Source organism: Chlorocebus sabaeus, chromosome 14 (assembly GCF_047675955.1).
Source record: "Chlorocebus sabaeus isolate Y175 chromosome 14, mChlSab1.0.hap1, whole genome shotgun sequence".
NCBI lineage: Eukaryota > Metazoa > Chordata > Mammalia > Primates > Cercopithecidae > Chlorocebus > Chlorocebus sabaeus.
The window spans coordinates 63,974,679-63,996,647 of record NC_132917.1 but is presented as its reverse complement, the minus strand read 5'-3'; the positions used below and the strand labels follow the sequence as shown (position 1 = coordinate 63,996,647).

General features: G+C 38.0%; 1 protein-coding gene across 2 annotated transcripts in view; it reads left to right on the top strand.

The window, feature by feature from the left end:
- Positions 1–4,740: 4,740 nt before the first annotated feature.
- The window catches only part of PELI1 (pellino E3 ubiquitin protein ligase 1), a 65,121-nt gene continuing 47,892 nt past the window's right edge, over positions 4,741–21,969 (top strand). Inside the window, exon 1 of one of the 2 annotated variants that reach the window (XM_007970450.3) lies at positions 4,741–5,086. The gene's annotated coding sequence lies outside the window, so the exon portion shown is untranslated. The remainder of the gene's footprint in view (positions 5,087–21,969) is intronic. The other variant, XM_038007029.2, reaches the window with a different exon arrangement.

The window sequence follows — 21,969 nt, the reverse complement described above, 5'->3', positions numbered from 1 at the left end:
TGGATTACCTGATTCTGAGAAATACGCTCTATTTCATGAAACTTCTATAGGCTTGTGAGTCGGATTAGGTTCAGCTATACATAACACAGTACAAAATAGCAATGTCTTTATACAAGATAGAAGTTTGTTTCTTGGCTGGGTATGGTGGCTCACGCCTGTAATCCCAGGACTTTGGGAGGCTAAAGTGGGAGGATTGCTTGGGCCCAGGAGTTCAAGACCGGCCTGGGCAATATAGCAAGACCCTGTCTCTATTTTTTTAATTTAAAAAAATTTAAAAAATAAAACAAGTTTGTTTCCCACTTAAAAGAAGTCAGGAGGTAGAGTCCAGAGCTGATATGTCAGTTCCACGGTCATTAGGGACACAGATTTCTTCCATATTTCTGCTTCTCCATTCAAGCTTTTTATTTTTAAGATTTCATGTTATCTTCACTATTCACTTATTAGCCACATCTGTTCTTTTGCATTTTTGATGACTGCTCTAAGGTTTAGATTATGCATTTTTAACTCACCACAATTTACCTTCAAATAATAGTATAATACTTCGTGTGTAATATAAGACCTCTCTGTACATTTCCACTTCCTCCTTCCATCCTTTAAGCTATTATTATCAAACTTTACATGTTTAAAGACTTCAGCTAGAATTTTGTCCCTTATATATAAATGCTGACAGAAATCTTTAATTATGAACCTGATAATACAGTCTTGTCATTTTTATTTTAAAGTCAGTTATCTTTTTTAAAAAAATTTAAGTCAGGGAGAGAAGTTTTTCATAATTACTCATATATTTACCATTTCTGGCACTCTTCATTCTTTAATATAAATCCAAGTTACCAAGAAGCGACTTTAACATTTCTTGCAGTGCAGTTCTACTGGTGACATCCTCACAGCTTTTGTTGTCTTAAACTTCATTTTTGAAAGATTATTTTCTCTAACTATAGGATTCTATGTGTCACGGTGTTTTGTTTGTTTGTTTTGAGACAAGGGCTTGCTCTGTCACGTAGGCTGGAGTGCAGTGGCGCGTTCACAGCTCACTGCAGCCTCCACCTTCTGGGCTCAAGCAATCTTCCCACTTCAGCCTCTGGAGTAGTTGGGACTACTGGCGTACGCCACCACGCCCAGCTAATTTTTGTATTTTTTCGTAGAGACGGAGTTTTGCCACGTTGGCCAGGCTGGTCTTAAACTCCTAAGCTCAAGGGATTCACCCGCCTCGGCCTCCCAAAGTTCAGGGATGATAGGCATGAGCCACCATGCCAGGCAGGTATTTTTTTCAGCACTTTGGAAATGCCTTTTCATGGTCTTCTGACTTGCACAGCTTCTGATTAGAAGTCTACTGATGTTTTGTGTTTATTCCTCTATACAGAATCTGCCTTTTTTCTCTGGCTGCTTTTAATATTTTCTTATTGTTGGTTTTCAACAATTTAACAGTGAAGTCTTTTACAGTGGTTTTTGGGAGTGTGTGTTTACTCTGCTTAGGGGTCATTGAGCTTCTTGAATCTGTGGGTTTATAATTTTCATCAAACGTGAAAATATTTTCAGCTATATTACTTCAAATAATTTTTCTGTCACCCCTCTGACCCATCTCTCATCTGGAACTCCAATTACACAAATATTAGAGCACTTGGTATTATCCCATAGCTCACTGAGACTTTGTTTTGGGGGTTATTTTTTCATTTTTTTTTCTTTGTGTGCTTTCTTTTGGCTAGATTCTACTGCTATCTCTTCAAGTACACTAATCTTTTCTTTTGAGTGTCTAATTTGCTCTGTGCCTAATCTGCCTCTGAGTGTTAATCCCATCCAGTGAAATTATTTCAGAAGTTGTCATTTTAACTTCTAGAAATTCCATTTTTTATATCTTTGATTTCTCTCTTTCAGCATACTGAGCATATTTATCATAACTGTTTTAACATTGTTGACTGCTAATTCTATCATCTCTGTCATTTGTGGCTTTATGTTGACTGACTCTCCTCCTGGTGGTAGATTACTTTCCTGTTTCTTTGTATGTCCTAGTTGTCTTGCTACTTCCCAGGCATTTTCATGATCTTCCTGCCTACACCTTAAGTGCTGATGTTCTCTAAGCACTGTTCTCTATTATTGACTCCTCTTTTTCTGCTGTGCATACTTTCCATGGGTGATCTCATCCGTTGCCATAATTTCAACAGCCATTTATATGATGGTATATTCCAAGTATATCTTCTGCTGCCCATATCTGTCTCCAGGGCACAAGAGTCATGTACATAACTGACCACTAGCCCATAAGCACACAATCCAAAAATCTGGGATCCATCCCTGGCTTCTTCCTTGTAGTAGACACTGTGGTCCACTTCTTAGGCTCCATGCTTCTTTTTCTGGGTAAACAGCTCAATTTTCACTGAGATATTTGTACCTCGTCACCACAGCTTTGGTAGAAGCTGACTTCTGTGGCTCTACGGGTACGCACTTGTCTTCATTCTAAGATAATTATCCTTGTGCCATCTCCTGGCAGCCATTTTTGGTTTATGTAGGTACATGTGACTAAATCCTTGAGGCTTCTGGGAAAGTAGTTTTCTTTCCTTTACAAAAGAGCTTCCAAAAGTGATTCTTTTTCTTATTTCTTCTTGGACCTAAATAGCAAAACTTAAAACTATATGAGTTGTTGGCAACCGTCATTTGACAATAAAGCTCATACTAAAGAAGAAAAAACAATTAAAATGAGGCAAAAAAGTGCCTTTAATGACATCTCTGAGTTGTTGAATCCGTCATCCCTACAGCCTGCCTTTTTCCTGAACTTTCTAGCTAGATGGTTCACTGAATCTCCTTTATTGGTTAAGCCAGTTAGAGCTGGGTTTTCCGCTGCTTTCAACCACAAGCATAATAATTCATAACTTTCCTTTTCCCTTCACCCCACACATAGGCAATTAGTCACTATGTTCTATATTCTATCCCCTGAATAGTGTCTGATTACCCTCAGTTTTCTCTTCTGCCACTGCCTTGCCTTAGCTCAGTCTCTCATGGTTTTTTTCTCCTGTAATACTGTAACAGGTCCCATACATGCCACACTCCATAGAATGATCTGTCTAAAATGCATATCTTATCAAAATTTCGTCTGCTTATAATCCTTGTGTGGCTTCCCATTGTTTCCACAAAAAGGTCCATGTTTCTTAGCATATTGCGCAAGATTCTTCATTACCTAAGCCGTCTCCCTTACCTTTTTCAGTGTCTCCTCTTGCCACTCCAACTCCATTCTACTGTCAGCAATGCAACTATTTGCTGAACCAAAATACATTTGGGTCTCACACCTCTAGGTCTTTGCACTTGCTGCTCTTCCAAACACCACCCTCAATGCTCTCACCCACCTCTCTTCTCCTCCTCCCCTACCAAAATACACAAACATGCTAATTCCTAGTTATCTCAAGTGATCTTTGAAGCATTTCCTGATTTTGCCCACATCTAGGGGTAGCCGTGCACTTTCCTATTGTAGTATTTCTCATATTAAGTCTATTTACCTGTCTCCTCCTTTGCATAGTAAGCACTTTGAAAATAAGAATGTTTCTTTTACATTTTTGAATCTCTATTTCTGGGGCTCAATACAGTGCCTAGCACAAGTAGACACTCAACAAGCATTTTTTGAATGAGTGTATAATTATGTAGTCTGTAGATATAAGGATTCCTGATCTTGAGACTCTCTGTTTGAAAACCTGCTCCAAAAGTTCGTCTGATTCCTAAGCATTCATCTTTTTCTTCCAGGGTGTGGGGTTCTAGCTAGGTGGAGAAGGAAAACAAAAGAGCTCAGGACGCGTTGCCTTTAGCTCTCTGGAGAGCCAGTAATGTGTCCTGCCTTTCTCCACCCTCCTCCCTACCACCTATCCACACCTGGGTGCCCAAGATGGGTGTAGACTTAGCTGACCAGCCCAACAACATACTCATACCTTGGTTCAGACTTCTCTTATTACCAAACTAAAGTTGGCCAATACACATAAACAATTTTCAACTTGTCTTTTGAACGTATACTTTATGAAATCTGTATGTCTTAAAAATTGTAGGCCTTAAAATGAACAAACCCGATTCTTTTATAGTAATCAAGTAAAATATAGGGATCTTAATCCTGTACTTTGCTAATCTTAAAGTTAGATGTGATTAACTGAGCAAAGTAATTACGGGATTTTGATAGTGGTGATATTCGTAAGTTTTATAACCTAATTGTTCAATTACTGGAAACAACTACATTTCGACAAGCCTTAGGTAAAGAAAATTGAATTTAGACAGAGAAGATTCAATTGAGGGAAATGAGGGACAGTGGTATTCGTGATTTAGGGTTTGTGGAAGATAAATTAGGCAGCAGGGAAGACTGAAATATCGGGAGGAAGTCAGATCTCACTGGACACTTATGACTGGTGAGGCTAGGAGTTCGGGGTGGAGCGAAGTAGGAAGGACCGGCTAAGGGGTGGATCCCCAACAACACCAGAATACAAGACCGCCGTTGTTCAGCCAACAGCGGCACTGAACACGTTCGCTAAGTGTGTCGGTGACCATGGTAACGGTGGGAGGGGGCGGCCCAAACCTCGCCCTCGAGCATGCTCAGTGCAGAGCGAGCCTGGTCGGGTGCTGGACAACAATGAATCCCTTTTTTCTTCAGCCGGAGAACTACAATTCCCAAGAGCCTTCTCGGCGCGACGACACCGCCTTCCGCTGTGGCCCTGCCCCGTCCCCTCCCTCAGGCCCCGCCCTCCGGTTAGACCCCTCCCTTCCCTGGGAGTGTATGTCAGTGAACCAGAGGCGGTGTGAGGCGGAGGGACCGTCGGGGGGCGCCGCCGCCTCCTCCACCAGCAGCAGCAGTAGCAGCAGCAGCGGCAGCCCCGCGGCGCGGTCGAATTGGTCCCCAGCCCTCCGGGAGTGCACTACAAAGCAGCCCCAACGCCTCTCCCTGCTTCCGCGGCTCTTCAGCGCTCGACTTCGTGGTCAACTTCCCCTCGCTGGGCTCGGCTGGCTGGCGCGGAGGGCATCGGCGGAACGGCGGGCTGTCTGCTCGTGCTCCCCGCGCACAACACTTCACCCTCTCGCCTCGGGTCTCAGGGGCCGCGCTGGGATCCCGGCCACCAGCAATTGTCCGGTAAGTGTGGCCGCGGGGCGCCGCGGGATGGATGGCGGCGGGGCCGCCGAGGGGCGCGGGGAGGGCGAGCGCGCAACTTCCTCGGCGGCTTCTCCGGCGGCCAGCCAGCCAGCTCTCCCCGCCCGCCTGCGCGCCCCCGCGGCGGCGGGGAGCGGAGTTTGCGGCGCCTCCATCCCGCGCCCTGGCAGGAGGAAGCGCCTTTGTCAGGAACCGGCCCTGTGCGGCCTCCCCCTCCGCCCGGGAGCCGGGCGCGCGGCGGCCAACTCCGAGCCCGGCGCCTGGCTGGCCGTGCGCTCGGGCTGCGAGAGGGGAGCTCTGCGGGTGGCGGGTAGGAGAGGGAAATGGGAGAAACAAAAGGGGCGGTGGGTTTCCCTTTTGTTTGTGCGGATCTGATAACTTCTTTTCCTCCCTTACATAACGCAGACTTCCAAGTTAGTCATTCTTTTTATTGTTATGATTGTTGTCATCATCTCTGCGCGTCTTTCACATTTCCTTTCATCTTCGGATCTCAGAGCATTTTAAACACGCTAATTAATTTCACCCCTGGGTCCCCTAGGAAACAAGTTAATACGCCCGTTTCCCTAAGTGGGTAAACTGAGGTCGTGAAAAGCTCTCTGATGGATACGCTTGATCTTTTACCGCGCCTGGTATCTGAGGATATGAAAGAGTTTATGAGGAAGAACCCGTTCTCAAATGCCCCGTGGAAAAGTTAAAGATGCTCATTTTACTTACAGGTTATCTGAAGTCCAAAAGATATCTAGGTAATTGTTAAGTAGTTCAAACCATAATTCTTCTTACATAGTGTTTGAATCTTAAAACCTTTAAAGACTTACTGAGAAATGCTTCGAGTAGGGAAATTAATGTAAATCATAAAGTCACGTCACCATCTACTTTTATTTTTGTACGTGTAGGTCTCTTAGAGGCAAGACAGCAAGAATGGGACAGAGGTCATAGGTTTTTTAAAAATGTACATTTAACAGATTTTAATCACTACACAGAAGGAAATGTGCCTTGGTTTTAACATCACCAACAATATTCCTGTCGTTTAGTCATCAAACAGTATATCAACAAATATTATTGAGAACTTTATTCGTAAGATGCTGGTTGTGCTAAAAACTGAAGCTTTATACTTTATAGATAAGAAAAGGTCATCTGTTTCGGTTCACAGGCTCTTTACTTTTTCTTACTCTGCAAAATGTTACTTTGTTTTCTTTGCACATGATCTTTTGTTTCAGAAATCGCATTGTCCTTTACTGTGTTGAATATGTATTACTCTCACACTTAAGGAGAAATGAATTTTTTATTCAGTTTGCTTAATAGAGTGAATTTAAAATTTTTTAGTTGTGGAAAAGGTTCACTTTGTTCAGTTCTGTTTCAGTTTACGATGCATCTTCTTTATAGCCAACAGAAAATATTTAATGAGTGATCAGATTTACATGTCTCAAAACATTGTTCTTACTGTACAAATACAGCATATGAATTCCTTTATTTATATCAACAACCTGTTCTGGATAAAAATCTTTAACTCTGAGGACCTTATTTATTTTGTGAGTTTTTATTTCTTCGGTACCAAACTGGAAAGTACCAAAAATTTAAATCAAGCATCACTTCTACTAGCTCTTTCCTCAGGTAAATAATGATCAGAACTGTAGTAACAGTGAATAGTTTCACTTACTCTAAATTCTCTTACATTTAATTTTGTATTTTGTGGTTGTCATTACATTTTAGATTTTGGTGGTTGCATCAGAAAATGAAAGTGAGATGTTCGTTATTTTTTTTTTTTTTCCCAGAGCCTTCTAACCTGTTCCCTTTCTATAGTATGTTAAAAGAGATCTTGAGTTTAACATAAATAATTGGAAAGTAGAACAATTATATGTATGGAAAGTTGCATGTAGTGAAGTAGTTATAATGTCTCATCTAGTGAATTTACAGGTTTTAAAGAGGAAACTATCACCTAGCTTTTTATTGGCATGGTAGAAGTGCTGTAATGTAGTAGTAGTGGTATTTATTTACTTCTAAAAAGCAAGCTGGAAATTTGCCTCAGTGGAGTTTGTAGGGGGAGAGAATCCATCCTTTCCTTAAGATTGACATTTAAATGTTCTTGCAGTTGGTTATGTTGAACTTTTTCTGTGGTATTTTCAAGCCAGATTTACCGGGGACATTTGTACTTTAAGGAAGCTACTAACACTGTCTTGGCTCAGTCACTGGAGTCCGCAGGCAGAAGTTAGTGTTGACTGGCGAAGTCTGGCTTTGCAGGTTTTATAATTTCTTTGAGACCCCTTAAAGGAAATGACTGAAAAGTACGGGGTAGGAAGCTAGTCTAGTACTGCCAAATGCCATTGAGGCAAGTTTCAAAGAGGAAGCCAAAGGATGTTTCCGTTTGATTTAGCTTCAGACTCTTCTGGGTTGTCAGAATGTCACTTTAAGAGTTCTATCATTTCAGAATATGATTCGTTATGGTTTTCTAGTAGGTCAGGTGATAAGGACTATAGATAGTCATTATGCTTCATAGACAACTAATGTTTTTAGGCAGAAGCTTCTACAGCTGATAAAGATTTTAAGCCAAAGACTTAGAATTGAAAACTAACATATATGTGTACATTTTACCATAATACACCAATGTAGACCTATCCTAGTATTTATTAGATTAGAAAGGATTTTATGGATGATTTTATTATACAAATATATTTAACTGTATATATTAAAATTTCCTAATGACTAATATATGATGGCACTGAGGTGGCTTTAGGTGCTCCTTTTGGGGGAAAAAAAGTCCTGTTATTCTAAAAGTTACATTTATGTCTTTGAGGAGAGTAAAGCAGATTTAAAAGCCAGTGGAAAAAGGAAGAAAATCAACAAAGTGAAGAAAACCTGATGAAGATGTTTTTAAATAATACAATATAAAGTTTCCTGGCAATATTCATATATAAGGGACAAAATTCTAGTTGAAGTCTATAAACAGTGAATTCCACTTAGCACTTTCTGTTTATAGATTTCTAGCCATCTTTTCCAGATTCCCTCTGAATATATTACACAAGCAAAGTAAATGGAAGTCATTCTTTCAAGGGATTTGGGTTCTTGGAGTTTTTTTACACTTGTGGTAGTGGGGGAGGGGAGTGCTTATTATATTTTCTTAGTTTAAGTGTGACCTGTGCCATAGAATATTTCCCTAGACTAATGTGTGGGAACCTCAAGACAAGAAATACTGGTCATTGAAATATCTGGATATGATTTCAAGTTCTGCCACTAGCTTTGTTTTTTTTTTTTTTTTTTTTTTCAAATTGTCTTGAATAGATCACTTCTATTTTTCCTTCAAAGGTTGAAAATAACTGCCTAACATACTATGTTTAGTAGGTCCTAAATACTTTTTGTTGTTTAATGAATTTGCAGGTAATAAAGAGAAAGCACAGTGTTTCTTGAATGGATGTCAGGGAATTTCTAATTTTTTTCTTTTTTGATAGAAAAAAGTAATCAAAACATAAACATCTGATTGGAGTCTTTCAATTAGCATAGTTACCTTCAGAAATAAGCCTAGAGAAAGAGAGCTTCATCTGGTAGTTTAACAGAAATGAATTGTAAATGACTCTTAAAAGAATTGACAATTTTTTCAGAATGTTGTACCAGATGTTTTAGATTCTTTTTGCCACATAAACTCCACTTCAGAGAACTGAGGTTCTGCATAGTACTCTAGTATCACCCCTGTAATACGTTTACACCTCAAAATACCAGTTGCAGAAAAATAGAATGTGTTGCTGATGCCTATAAATGGGAAAATCCTGACATCTGTCTTCATCCTCCAGTTAATCTTGACTGTTCATGTAGATTTTTTAAAAATTAATTCAACACACATGTAATTTACTTCCTTTTCAGAAAATTTGTTGCTAATTTTTATTTTATGAGTCTCTTGGGATGTTGCTAATTCTAAAAATATGTAATACCCCCGGGTTCCCACCATCTTCTACAGTTTCTTTTTCTATTATTTTTTTGGCTACAGTTTTCTTTTTCCCCTAAACTGTCTAAAATAAGCTAAGAAATGTTTAAATGTAGTTGACAAGAAACACAGTAATTTATCATGCTAAAATTTCAACATCCAAGGTGCAATGAAATCTGTTTTAGAGACCGTACACTTTTGAAGGGGATAAAGCAGGTACAGCAAATAAATTTCATTTGGGGTACCAAATCTGATTGTTTAGTGGTGGCTGCCTAGAGTGCCATGTTTAGAAAACTGGGAGTCCTTATTCAAACTTAAGAGAAAAGACTACTGTGATTAGCAATTTCTGCTGTTGGTGAGCAGTGGACTTTTGGCATGGATGCCAAATACATTCAATATTTATTGATACCTTTTACATGTCACAGGTCTAGACGCTGATACCTCACAGACTAAAATCTCTGCCTTCATGGTGTTTACATTCTAATAACAAGACACAAACCATAAAATAAGTAAAATACATTGCGTTTTAAGAAAAATGGCTGGACGCAGTGGGTCACACCTGTAATCCTAGCATTTTGAGAGGCGGAGGTGGGAAGATGCCTCTTGTCCAGGAGTTCAAGATCAGCCTGGGCAACGTGGTGAGACCCTGTCTCTACAAAGAAATTTTTAAAAAAATGAACTGTACACTGTCTCAACTACTCAGAAAGCTGAGGTGGGAAGATCACTTAAACCTGGGAGGTTGAGGCTGCCTTGAACCATGATTGCTCCACTGCACTCCAGCCTAGGCAACAGAGCGAGACCCTGCCTCAAAAAAATAAAAAAATAAAAGAAAAATGATCTGGTTTCTTCAAAAAGTTAATAGCAAGAAATAAGAGAGGGAGGGAGAACTATAAGATTAAAAGAGACTTAAGAGGCTTATCCACCAAATGCAATGTATGAACCTTAGTTATATCCCGCTTTGAGCAAACTAACTGTAAAAAGACGTTTATTCAAAATTGGGGAGATTTAGACTCTGGATATTTAATGAAAAGGATTTGTCCATTTTTTCAGGTGTGAGAATGTATTTTTTTTAAGTGTTCTTTTAGAGATATATAATAAAGTGTTTACAATTTAAAATATGATGTGTGGGTTTTTACTTCAAAATATTGAAAGGGAGAGGAACATAGATGAAACAAGATTGGCCATATATTGAAAATTGCTGAAGGTAGATGCTCTATGGATACATGAGGTTTCTTACTTCCTCTTTAGTTTTGTGTATGTTTGAAATTTCCCCTAATAAACAGTTTTACATACAAACAGGAAAATAAAGCAGGGAAGGGGAAGGGAGAATAAATGGGATTTGAGTATGTGTTTGGGAGGGGGATGCAGTTTTTTGTTTTTTGTTTCTGAGATGGAGTTTTGCTCTTGTCGCCCAGGCTGGAGTGCAGTGGTGTGATTTCAGCTCACTGCAACCTCCGTTTCCTGGGTTCAAGTGATTCTCCTACTTCAGCCTCCTGAGTAGCTGGGATTACAGGCGTACGCCACCACACCCAACAGAGTTTCGTATTTTTAGTAGAGACAGGGTTTCACCATGTTGACCAGACTGGTCTCAAACTCCTGACCTCAGTTGATCACCCACCTCGGCCTCCCAAAATGCTGGGATTACAGGCGTGAGCCACCATGCCCGGCCAAGATGCAGTTTTAAAGGGTAGTCAGAAAAGACTTCATTGAGAAGATGATAAATAGTTGAGAAAGTGAATAATGACCTGAAGGAGGTAGCAGAGCAAGCCTTGCACGTCACTTTTTGGAGCAAGACATTATACACAGAGGGAATAGTAAGTACAGTAGCCCTGAGATGGCAGCATGCCTACAACTGCAAGAAACTACAAGAAGACAAGGGTGAGCCAGGCATAGTGACTTGCACCTGTAGTCCCAGCTACTCAAGAGGCTGAGGTGGGAGGATCACTTGAGCCCAGGAGTTCCAGACCAGCCTGAGCAACATAGCCAGATCCTGTCTAAAAAAAAAAAAAAAAAAAAACGGCTGGGCGCAGTGGCTCACGCCTGTAATCCCAGCACTTTGGGAGGCCGAGGCAGGCGGATCACGGTGTTAGGAGATCCAGACCATCCTGGCTAACACAGTGAAACCCCATCTCTACCAAAAATACAAAAAATTAGCCGGGCATGGTGGCAGGCACCTGTAGTCCCAGCTACTCGGGAGGCTGAGGCAGGAGAATGGCGTGAACCCGGGAGGCAGAGCTTGCAGTAAGCCGAGATCACACCACTGCACTTCAGCCTGGGCGATGAGCGAGACTCCGCTCAAACAACAACAACAACAACAACAACAACAACAAAAAACTAGTGTAACTAGATCACTAAATCAGGGTGAGCATGAATACATAAAATCAGCATCAGCATGGGAAAGGAAGGTTAGAGAAGACTTACATTGTGTAGGGCTGGTTGTTCATCTTGCTTTAAAGTAAAAATATTTTATACACTTATCTAAAATAAGTCTTCTACTTTAGAATAGTCACCGTGGAAGCTGTACACTTAACAATACTAGCATCACTCAAGACTTTTAGAAATTTTTGTTGTTGTTTTCTAAGCCAGCTTAAGAGCCACACGTGAAAATAGCTCATTACTTTGTATTTGCTCCTTGTTTTTAAGGAAAAGTGGGGTGATTGGCCATGTGATATTTCATGTTATTTATCAGATAATGACTCACAGAGGATCTTGACAGAAAGAAAATGGAAAGTAACTTGAGGCTCTTTCTGAAAATCAGATCCAGTCTGAGAAGGCAGTTATTGTTTGTAAAAGTCAGAATCACCCGTAGACCAAAAAGGAATTTTAATAATGTTGTGGACAATTGTAGCATCATTTGGAATAAGGGTATATAACTTCTGAGAAAGACTAGTATGGAAGGCACCATACTCATTTGGATATTTAAGGTCTCACAAAATACACACACACATATACACACATACAAGATCATATACCATTCTTAATACTAAGTATTCAAAACAGTCATTTCAGGTAAGTTTCATTTCTGCATTCAAGACTAAAGGGATGGTATTTAAAACGCAGTGAAATTGTTTAACTCTTGTCGCTATGGCATATACTTGGGAAACTAAAAGACTATCACATGTTAGTGTTAAGAGATGAATCTGGCTCTTAAGTCTTCTTATATTCATGCTTCATTTCTCAGATTAGTAGTTGTTTTGAAAACATTCTGATTTACCTTAAAGAACTGCTTTTAATCTTTATTAATAAAGGCATAGAAAAAATTGGATCTCATTTAAATGTTTAAATGCCCCCAAAAACGTCAATAAATATGGATTGTAAAAATCTACTCTCAGGACAATATACATGTAGGATTACTACTTTGAACAATTACCATACTAGTTCATTCTTTAGAGGTACAGTTTTTCCAACCTGAGAAACTAAACATTTCAGTGATTTTTACTCTCCTGATAATACTGAGTCAAGAAAGCCATTCTTTTTCTTGTTATTTATGTCCAGTGGTGGGGGAGCACAACATTTTCATTTGTTTTTTTGTTCTGTTTTGTTTTGTTTTTGAGACAGAGTCTTGCTCTGTCACCAGGCTGGAGTGCAGTAGCGCAATCTCGGCTCACTGCAACCTCCACCTCCCGAGTTCAAGTGATTCCTCTGCTCAGCCTCCCAAGTAGCTGAAATTATAGGCGCACACCACTACGCCCGGCTAATTTTTTGTATTTTAGTAGGGACGGGGTTTCACCATGTTGGCCAGGATGGGCTCGATCTCCTGACCTCGTGATCCACCGCCTTGGCCTCCCAGAGTGCTGGAATTATAGGCGTGAGCCACTGCGCCCAGCCTCATTTGTATTTTTAACCAATCATATTTAAAATTTAATGCCATGAAGTAGAATTTATGAACTTTTACCATGTAGTAAATTACATAGTGACCACTAAGAATATAAGTATATAACTGTGTAAGGAATACTTTAACAAAACTGCCTATTTTAAACATTTTTCAGTAAATTGTTAGGAATCTAGTTCTTTAATTCACTCAGAGTTTTTGTCCCTGTAGTGTATGTAGATGTATATATGCATGTGTATGTAGAGATAGACAGCCAGACTCTCTTACTGTATACTGCACATACTATCAGGACTGAGCTGCTGGACCAGATTATTTAATGTATTTTAAACACTAGTCTGTTAACATGGAACAACTGAGCCCATATTTAATTCCTGGGCTTTCCATTAACTCTGAAAGTCCTTTAAAACCTTTGATTAATCTAAAAAAAAAAAAAGTGGCAGTGGTTTTTCATAACGATCTTTGAAGTTCTGTGATGATGACCATACTGAAGTGTGACTTATTTTAGAAATAGCTTTCATTCAGGCTGTTGATTTACTGGTAGGATCATGAATCTGTTTTTCATTTCCATTTTTGTGGAATAAATGAGTAACTTATGATGGAAGAGAAAGAGAGGGAAGTCAGGAAGAGAAGGAAGGAAAGGAAAAAATTCGATCTCACAAAACAGTAAATATGACTATGGAAAATTCTCTTAAGTTGGATGTGCATAAGTGTCTGTGACCTAATGAGCTAAGGCTCAAATTTGTAAATTAAGTAGAGAATAGAAGTAATAATACAACTTTTGTTTGAAGAGAAGTTGCTTTGCTAAAGGACATCTTACATTTCATGTTGACTTAAACCTTATGACCATGATAAAATCTATACTTAATTTTGGAAATAGTAATGAGTAATAATAATTGAGAAATTATTTGAAAATTCAGTCTATTATTTAAGCTTTGTAGATTTTTACAGCAACAGGTTCAAGATGATTCTTCTCAGCTTGTGCATTGCAAGATACTTCTCATTTCCTGCCTGTCTCACTTTCATCTATTCATTACTCTGCCAATAGCTCTCTTTATCATCCTTTGCCAGCTTTAGTCATGCCTATTGTTCTTCAACAGCGTTTTCGATGTTTGTCTACCATTTTTATACTTATAAAGTAGACTTGGAATGAATTAGGGGTATAAAGTAGAAACCTGTGGATGGCAAGTACAATACTTTTCCTATTTGTGCCATATTTAATCTTAAACTTTCCTTGTCTATTTCTGTTGTGTGCCGTTGTGAAGATCTCTCATCAGACACTAAGAGATAACTACGTGAACTGTAGGATGCAATACTTTTTAAACTCAGTAATGTAGGAAACAGTAGGAAACAGGGAGTTTAAACTCATACTCATTGAGTTAATCCTGCATCCATCCAGAACCTACATACCTAAATTAGCAAAGTTTGATAGTAATAGTGGAATTTCAAAAGCTATTTTCAGCTCTTGATGTTTGTTGTCTTTTCCAAAAATGTCAAACAATTGGGGACTTCATCATTACTGTAATAATAATCATATATGACCTTAGAGGGAGACTGTACTTCTGTTGAGCTTCTATTTGACAGTCAAGAGGAAAAGATAAAAAGATAAGTAATGTGGTAAAGAAGGTTATAACTTCTTCCTTCCACAAGAATGAAGTATGAAGTGACTGGCCCTAATATTTTTCTAGTAACTCATTGTAGTGTTCAACATATCATTTGGCTTAGTCTTTAGAAGGCACAGTTTAATTTTATTTTTTAACAATAAGTGAAAACAATTGAAAGTGCTTTGTTGATTCTTCAAAACCTTAATGTTGAATTTCTGGTTCTTGGCAGATACTATCCATAGTACTTCATGTTCCTCTGGGTTTATTTCAGATTTAATGAACTGCATGTACTGGAAGCACTAAAAGCTGATTGGCTTTAATTTTAGACTACAATTAACATGATGGATTTTTCTTTGAATTGTTTCTCACTGTCATTCTTTAAATTCACCATTAAAGGATCAAAACATCCAAATTACAAAACTAGTTAAGTTCATCATTCATGAGAAAATGTGTTAAATATGTATCTTTTGTAAAGTAGTGGCTGCTTCTAATTAGAAACTAGTCCTATAGACATACCTTATGTATCAAAAAGCTTTTTAAATATACTTACTGCTTTACTGTTATTTTCATTTAAAATAGGATGATTCAGTCTCTGAACTAACCCTGTCTGTTCCTCAAAGGAACTAGGATGAATTTTGAGCAGGGGCTCTTAAACTGTTTAACATTGAGCAGATCTGTAACTTCATTGAGAGCAGACATTTTAAAAAATTCATCACTGACATTTATTCAACAAAAAGAAGATCAGATTTTGCTAAAGCCTTTTGGTTGTGTCTCTTTTAGAAATAACATTATTTATTTGCATATAGTTCAGCTCTTAAGGACCAGTCTTTTAAGGCTTTAGCCAAAATTTGTCTCCTAAAGCTGACTTTAAAATGGCTTCCAAAAGGATTTGCTGAGTTTCAGAACTGAGTAGGCTGCTAATGATTCAGTAGGCACCCTCATTTTCCTCCTACTCCTTAAATTGAAGGCTCCTTCGTACCATCTAGGTACCCTGAGTCATCATGGATAAACTCTAAAGAAGAATTGTCATATGGAAAAACTCTCCATGAAGGGAGAATGTCAGCAGTCTGAGTCAGAGATCATTCATTGATCACAATGATACAATCTATAGGTTGTGGGCTTCGTTTTAAATCTTTTAATGTACTTCCATGTATGTCCTTATTATAGGATTGTGAATCCTATAATGCCTATAAAACCATCTGAGGTGTTTATTCCCTGTTAATTTCTAATTGGTTTGGTTTTTATTATCTATTACATGAAAAGGATTTTATATTCTTTATTGAATAAATAGGACAGGCAATATGATACAGGATAAAAACCGCTGTATCAGAAGTTAGGGGACCTGGAGTTCTGGTTCATCTTCTCAATATGTGACTTTATATATATCATTTAACCTCTTTGAGCCTGAGTTTCCTTATCTTTACAAGGTCAGTAACTCCAGAACTCACACCCTCTTTGGAACCAACCCATCGCAGATACAGCTGCTAGCTGTATCTGTATCTGTATCCCAAACCAGCTTCAGATAACTTTTTGATACAGCACTGTCAGAAACTATATATATAATTGCCATTCTGATGAAATCTCTTTATCATCTCAGTTATATCGGGTCTCTTCCAGCTCCAGGATTCTATGACTTTAAATAATTTGCCTATGGAAAGTCTCTGTCTTCTATACTGTCTTTTCACATTGAGTGTTCAGTGAAGTGAAACTTACTGTTTGAGCTTAAGAATTCTTTGTAGTCAGGGATAGCATGTTTATGTTTCATTTAGTGATGTTAAAAACAAATGATTGAAGAAAACTCATGGGGGTACTTAAAATTCCAAATGAAATGGTAACAAATAAAAACTTTTAGTCCTAATTTGATGGAAACTCATTTTAAGTTCTAAATGTTTGTGGCACAGACCTCAGGTTAGTGAAATTTGAAGTGATGTATTTGTCTGGAGGGCACATAATGAAGACATAGGAATCCTAGACTGAGAAATAAAGAGGCCTGAGTTCTAGCTTTGCAAACTGTTTTTTTAACCTGGTTAGTGTCTTCATCTATTGTAATGGTATCAGGCCAGTGTTTTTCATTAATGTATTGTATAAATTACCTAAGGATCATATTATAATGCATATGCTAATTCAGTAAGTATGACTGGGGCTTGAGATTCTTCATTTTTAGCAGGCTTCTGGGTGTGCTACTGCTATAGACCATGGACCACACTTATAAAAGTACTGGGCCATTTCCAAGGCTCCTTCGGGTTTAAAGGGTCTTTAAATTATAAGTCCACTTCTTTTTCTCCAGCTCTTTTGTATCACTATTAAACTTGTACTTTTTGAAGCCACATATTCCTAGACTCATTCCCTATTTTCTCAGTCTGAGAGCTCCATTAGTTTTGTTGTTTTTCCCTTTCCAGAATGAACTTGACGTAGGTGGTCATTCAAGTTAAAGCTAAGGTAGTATAATAGAAAGAGGCTTTAATAAGAAGAAAACTTTATTCGGATGCCTCCCCCACTAATTGGTAGCTCTGTTGCTTTGGATAGTTGACTCAGTTTACTTAATCTCAAAGTTCTGAGTACAAGCCTCACCAGGACTTACTAAATTCCTTATCCAAAATACTTGGGGCAAAAAAGTGTTTTGGATTTCAGATTTTTTCAGATTGTGGAATATTTGCATTATACTTGGAAGAGCATTTCCTTTGAGAATCGTGTTAGCACTTAAAAAGTTTCAGGTGTTGTAGCATTTTGGATTTCAGATTTTTAGATTAGGGATGCTCAACCTGTGTCTTCCTGGTAAGGTTGTTGAAAGGAATAGAGATAATATATAAAGTTATCAGCACAATGTCAAGCATAAAGTAGGTACTCAAGAATTGGAAGCTATTTTTTTTTTTATTCCTACTGGCATCCTGACTTGTTCTAGTAGAAAGACAAAAAAGAGTGGGAAAGATCTGTCGCCAATTCAGGACCTTTCTCTGTGTGCCAACTTAAATTTTCAACTGCTTATTAGACATATTAACTAAAATTCTTCAAACTTTCCATAGTGAAAAAGACCTCTGTTTTCTTTCCATATCTGTTCTGCCTCCTTCAATACTGGTAGAGATTACTGTTTCTGCCTGGGCACAGTGGCTCACGCCTGTAATCCCAGCACTTTGGGAGGCCGAGGTGGGTGGATTATTTGAGGTCAGAAGTTTGAGCCCAGCCTGGCCAACATGGTGAAACCCCGTCTCTACTAAAAATACAAACATTAGTTGAGCGTGATGGTGTGTGCCTGTAATCCCAGCTACTCGGGAGGCTGAGGCAAGAGAATTACTTGAACCCAGGAGGTGGAGGTTGCAGTGAGCCGAGATGGTACCACTGCACTCCAGTCTGGGTAATGGACTGAGACTCCGTCTCAATGTAAAAAAAAAAAAAAAAAACAAAAAAGAGAGAGATTACTGTTTCAATCAGTACATGCCGGTTAGGATCCTGTTGTTTCTGCCTTTGGCCTTCCATATCCATGGGATCTGCATCTGAGGATTGAACCAACCATGGGTCAAAAATATTTGGAAAACAAATACAGTAAAAAATACCAATATAACAATAAAATAATACAAATAAAAAGTACAGTATAACAACTATTTTCATAGCACTTACATTTTATTAGGTATTATAAGTCAGGGGTCCCCATCCCCAGGGCATTGACCTGTACCTGTCTGTGGCGTATTAGGAACCAGGCCGCACAGAGGAGTCGAGTGGTGGATGAGCACGCATTACTGCCTGAGCTCCACCTCCTGTTAGATCAGCAGGGCATTAGATCTCACAGGAGTGTGAACCCTGTTGGGAAGTGCGAGGGATCTAGGTTGGGCACTCCTTATGAGAATCTAACTAATGCCTGATGATCTAAGGTGGAACAGTTTCATCCTGAAACCATTCCCCCACAACCACTCACTCCTAACCCCCATCGGTGGAAAAATTGTCTTCCATGAAACTGGTCCCTGGTGCCATAAAGAATGGGACTGCTGTTATAAGTAATCCAGAGATAATTTAAAGTATACCAGAGGATGTATGCAAATACTATGCCATTTTATATAAGGGATTTGAGCATCTGCAGATTTGGGTATTGGAGAAAAGTCTTGGAAATCTGCAGATTTGGGTATTGGAGAAAAGTCTGCAGATACTAAGGGATAACTCTATATTTGTTTCTAACTCTCCCCATGGATGCCTCAAAAGTACCTCCCATTTCCATGCCCCGGATCAAACCTATGGGAGCCTCAAGAATACCACACTATACAAGTCTTCAAAGTGATTTATTACCCTTAATAGAAATTAATTTCCATCATTGTCCCTTTCCCAAAAAAATTCTCTTTAGCAGAAAATAGTTTCTGTACTGAAGTAATCATTTCTAAATAATTGATAATAGAAATAGTCAGGTAATTCAGTAGGAATTTACTGTCAGAAAAACTCTAACAGGAAACCTTTATTGACCTACTATAGTGTACTAGACATTTGTTTAATGTCCCATAACAATCCTTTGAGGTAGGTAATATTATATTAAAAGGTAATAGGGTAAATGATTGCAAGTATTAACCAAAATTTCTGAGGTTTCAATCCCAGATGTCAGCCCTTACTAGTTGTTTGACCACGGGCAATTTACTGGACTGGTCTGAGCCTCAGTTTCCTCCTATATAAAATAGATGATAATATAACTTATTTCCTAAGAACATTTTTAGGAATTAAATGATTTTTAAAAAGCTCTTTGAAAAATGCCTGTCATTTATTATAATAAGCACTGCATATGTGTTAGTTACTGTTATTTATTATCTTAGTCTTACAGGTTAGGAAACTGAGACTCAGTGAAGTTGGTCCAAGTTTCACAGCTATTAAAAGATACTGCCAGGAGTTGGACATAGGCAGTCTGACTCCAGAACTCCCTTAACCATTCTATTTTACTTCATCTCAAGTAGTAATAATTTATCTTATCCTCTTGCATACAGCCTCCATATTAATGGTCTCATTGTGATCATAGGAGTAATAAAATTCATTCTAGCAGTTACGTGTGGTACTTAAAATGTAGAATTTCTAAAATATGCAGGTAAAAGCTCACTTTAATACGATCTGAGAAATATAAGAATATATATTTAATTCTATTTTATTTCATGTTTGCTTTTCTCCATTTCTTGTTAACAGTCACCAAAATCCCTAGAAAGTGGAAGTACTAATTTTACATTACTATATAATGACTTTAGTTGTCGTGATTTACTTGGTCTGTTAAATCTTCTTTTGCTAAACATTTTCAGAATGACTGGCGCTCATTATCATGTTGTAACTACATAGTGTGCTTAAAATCAAGAATTTTTATGAATATGATTAACTGGTACCTCTTTTGAAATTGTGTAGTGATTTGTCTGTTTTTAGTTTTTCTGTGAATTTTAATTTTTATCAGCTGCTTTTTGAATAGAAACTTTGATTTTAGTATTTTGATGTCTTTGTATTAGATGCTGTATATAGTTGAATCTGCTTAATTTTACAAGCTTTAGACTGTGACACTCATTTAGGCCTTTAGTAAAAATAAAAAGCACATCTGATTACTATTTAAAGTTTCTATAGATGATTTGCTCTCTCCCCCACCTCATTCCCCATTACTTACTAATTTCTTTTTTCCATTGTTAATGTTTTATTCGTTTGTGGCAAAAGAATTTCCTTTGTATTAAGACGGTATAAAGACAAAAGATACAAATATCTAATAGTCTTTGAGAAGAGGGCAGATTTGAAAAACCAGAATCATCTATGAAGAAAAGTCTGTTTTTACCTTGGTTTTGAAACTGGATTCTGTGACCCAGTGTATTTACTTTTGGGGAAACAAACATACTTGAAATAGTTGTTGTGTCAGTTAAGACACTCTATTGTGACAGAAACAACTCAAACAGACTTGAAAGGGAAAAGGGAAATGTATTGATTTGTGTACATTGGTTCAGGATAGGTGTGGCTTAAAGAATGGCTCCATCCAAGGCTCTCATGATGTCTTCAAGACTTAATTTCTGTACATTTCTTAGTGCTGCTTTCTTGGTGTTGGCTTTCTGATCCATCTGTACATGAGCGCAAGATAGCTTCAGTTCCCTTAGCACCTAAATCCACCCAGTGTCATGTGTAGCTGGAAAGAGTGACCATCTTTCTTAAAAGTCCCAGCAAAAGTCTCAGTGCATTTCATTGGCTCTGACTGGCCCACTCCCTTGTGGCCAGGAGACTGTGAAGCTCTGATTTTTGAGACTGAGCCATATGTCCAACCATCAAGTTTGAGGGTATAGTCAACTCCAGATATATATAAACTGAGAATAAAAGAGGGGTTTCCTCCAAAAAGGAAATGAAGATACCATTATATGAGAGAAAGGAGGAATATTTGTTGGGCAGCAGGAAACATGCCCATAATGCTTGATAGTGCCTTTTCTATTTTAAGGGGTAGCACTCAACTAGGAAAGACACGTTCATGTTTTTCTTTCTTTTTTTTCCTTCTTATTTAGTATTTAGTACTAATTTGGGATTTATATGAGTTTCCTTCTACATTGCTGTTTTAAAGCTCTCTCTCTATATATATATGAATTACTAGAACTTTTTGACCCTGAGAGCTTTAAGAATGTATCAGAATTTTAAAATTTGGCACTACTTTAACAAGTTTAATATAACATCTTATTATTGATTTTCCTGTTAGCTTTAGTAATGAAATTTGTTGATAGCTAGTTTGTTAATGTCTTAAGCAGACCATGCTTTTGGGCCAAGAAATTCATAAAGAACCATGAAAACGAAGATTCTCTCCTAGATACTCAGGGCCTCAAGGAGAGAGAGGAGTAAAGGGTTGTGAAGGACACTAACAGGGTCTTTACATGTTGATTTCTAGAACTGATTTTAGTCTGAAAATGAAAACCCAGTTCTTACCAAAAAGGAATATAAGTTGCCCATTGTGTTTTACTCTTCCTTTTTAATACCCAAAGTATGAAATGAAATAAAAAATAATATGGCCTCTAATATCATTTATATAGCTTCTTCTATTTCCTCTGTTATATTACTGTGTATATGAATAAGCACATCTATTCCCCAAAGGCTGTAACATTCTATAGTCTCTAGGAAATTTTATTTTTTTCTTCTAAATTTCTTGAATAAATTTTATAGAAATATTTATGCCTTTTTATGCACCAAATTAAAATGAAGACTTCATAAGATCTAATTTAGCAAACTATTTTTAATGTCTTTTCCTTTATTTCTTCAATATTAAGTGCTGCAAAATGAGCAAGACAGTTTCTCCCTTGGAGGAGTGTTCAGCTTTAATAGAAGATAGCACAAGGTCATATGTAACTATAATAGAAAACTGGGTAAGGCCCATAAAGGAATTGCAGATAAACTATGGGAGCTCAAATAAGATTATACCCAGTTTAGGGTATAAGGAAAAACTTTCAGACTGGGAAAAGAACATCAAATGGGCCTTGAAATATTATTAGAAGTTTTTACAAGTGAATAGTGGTAACATTAACAACACTTATTTGCTGAGTATTTATTACATATTTAG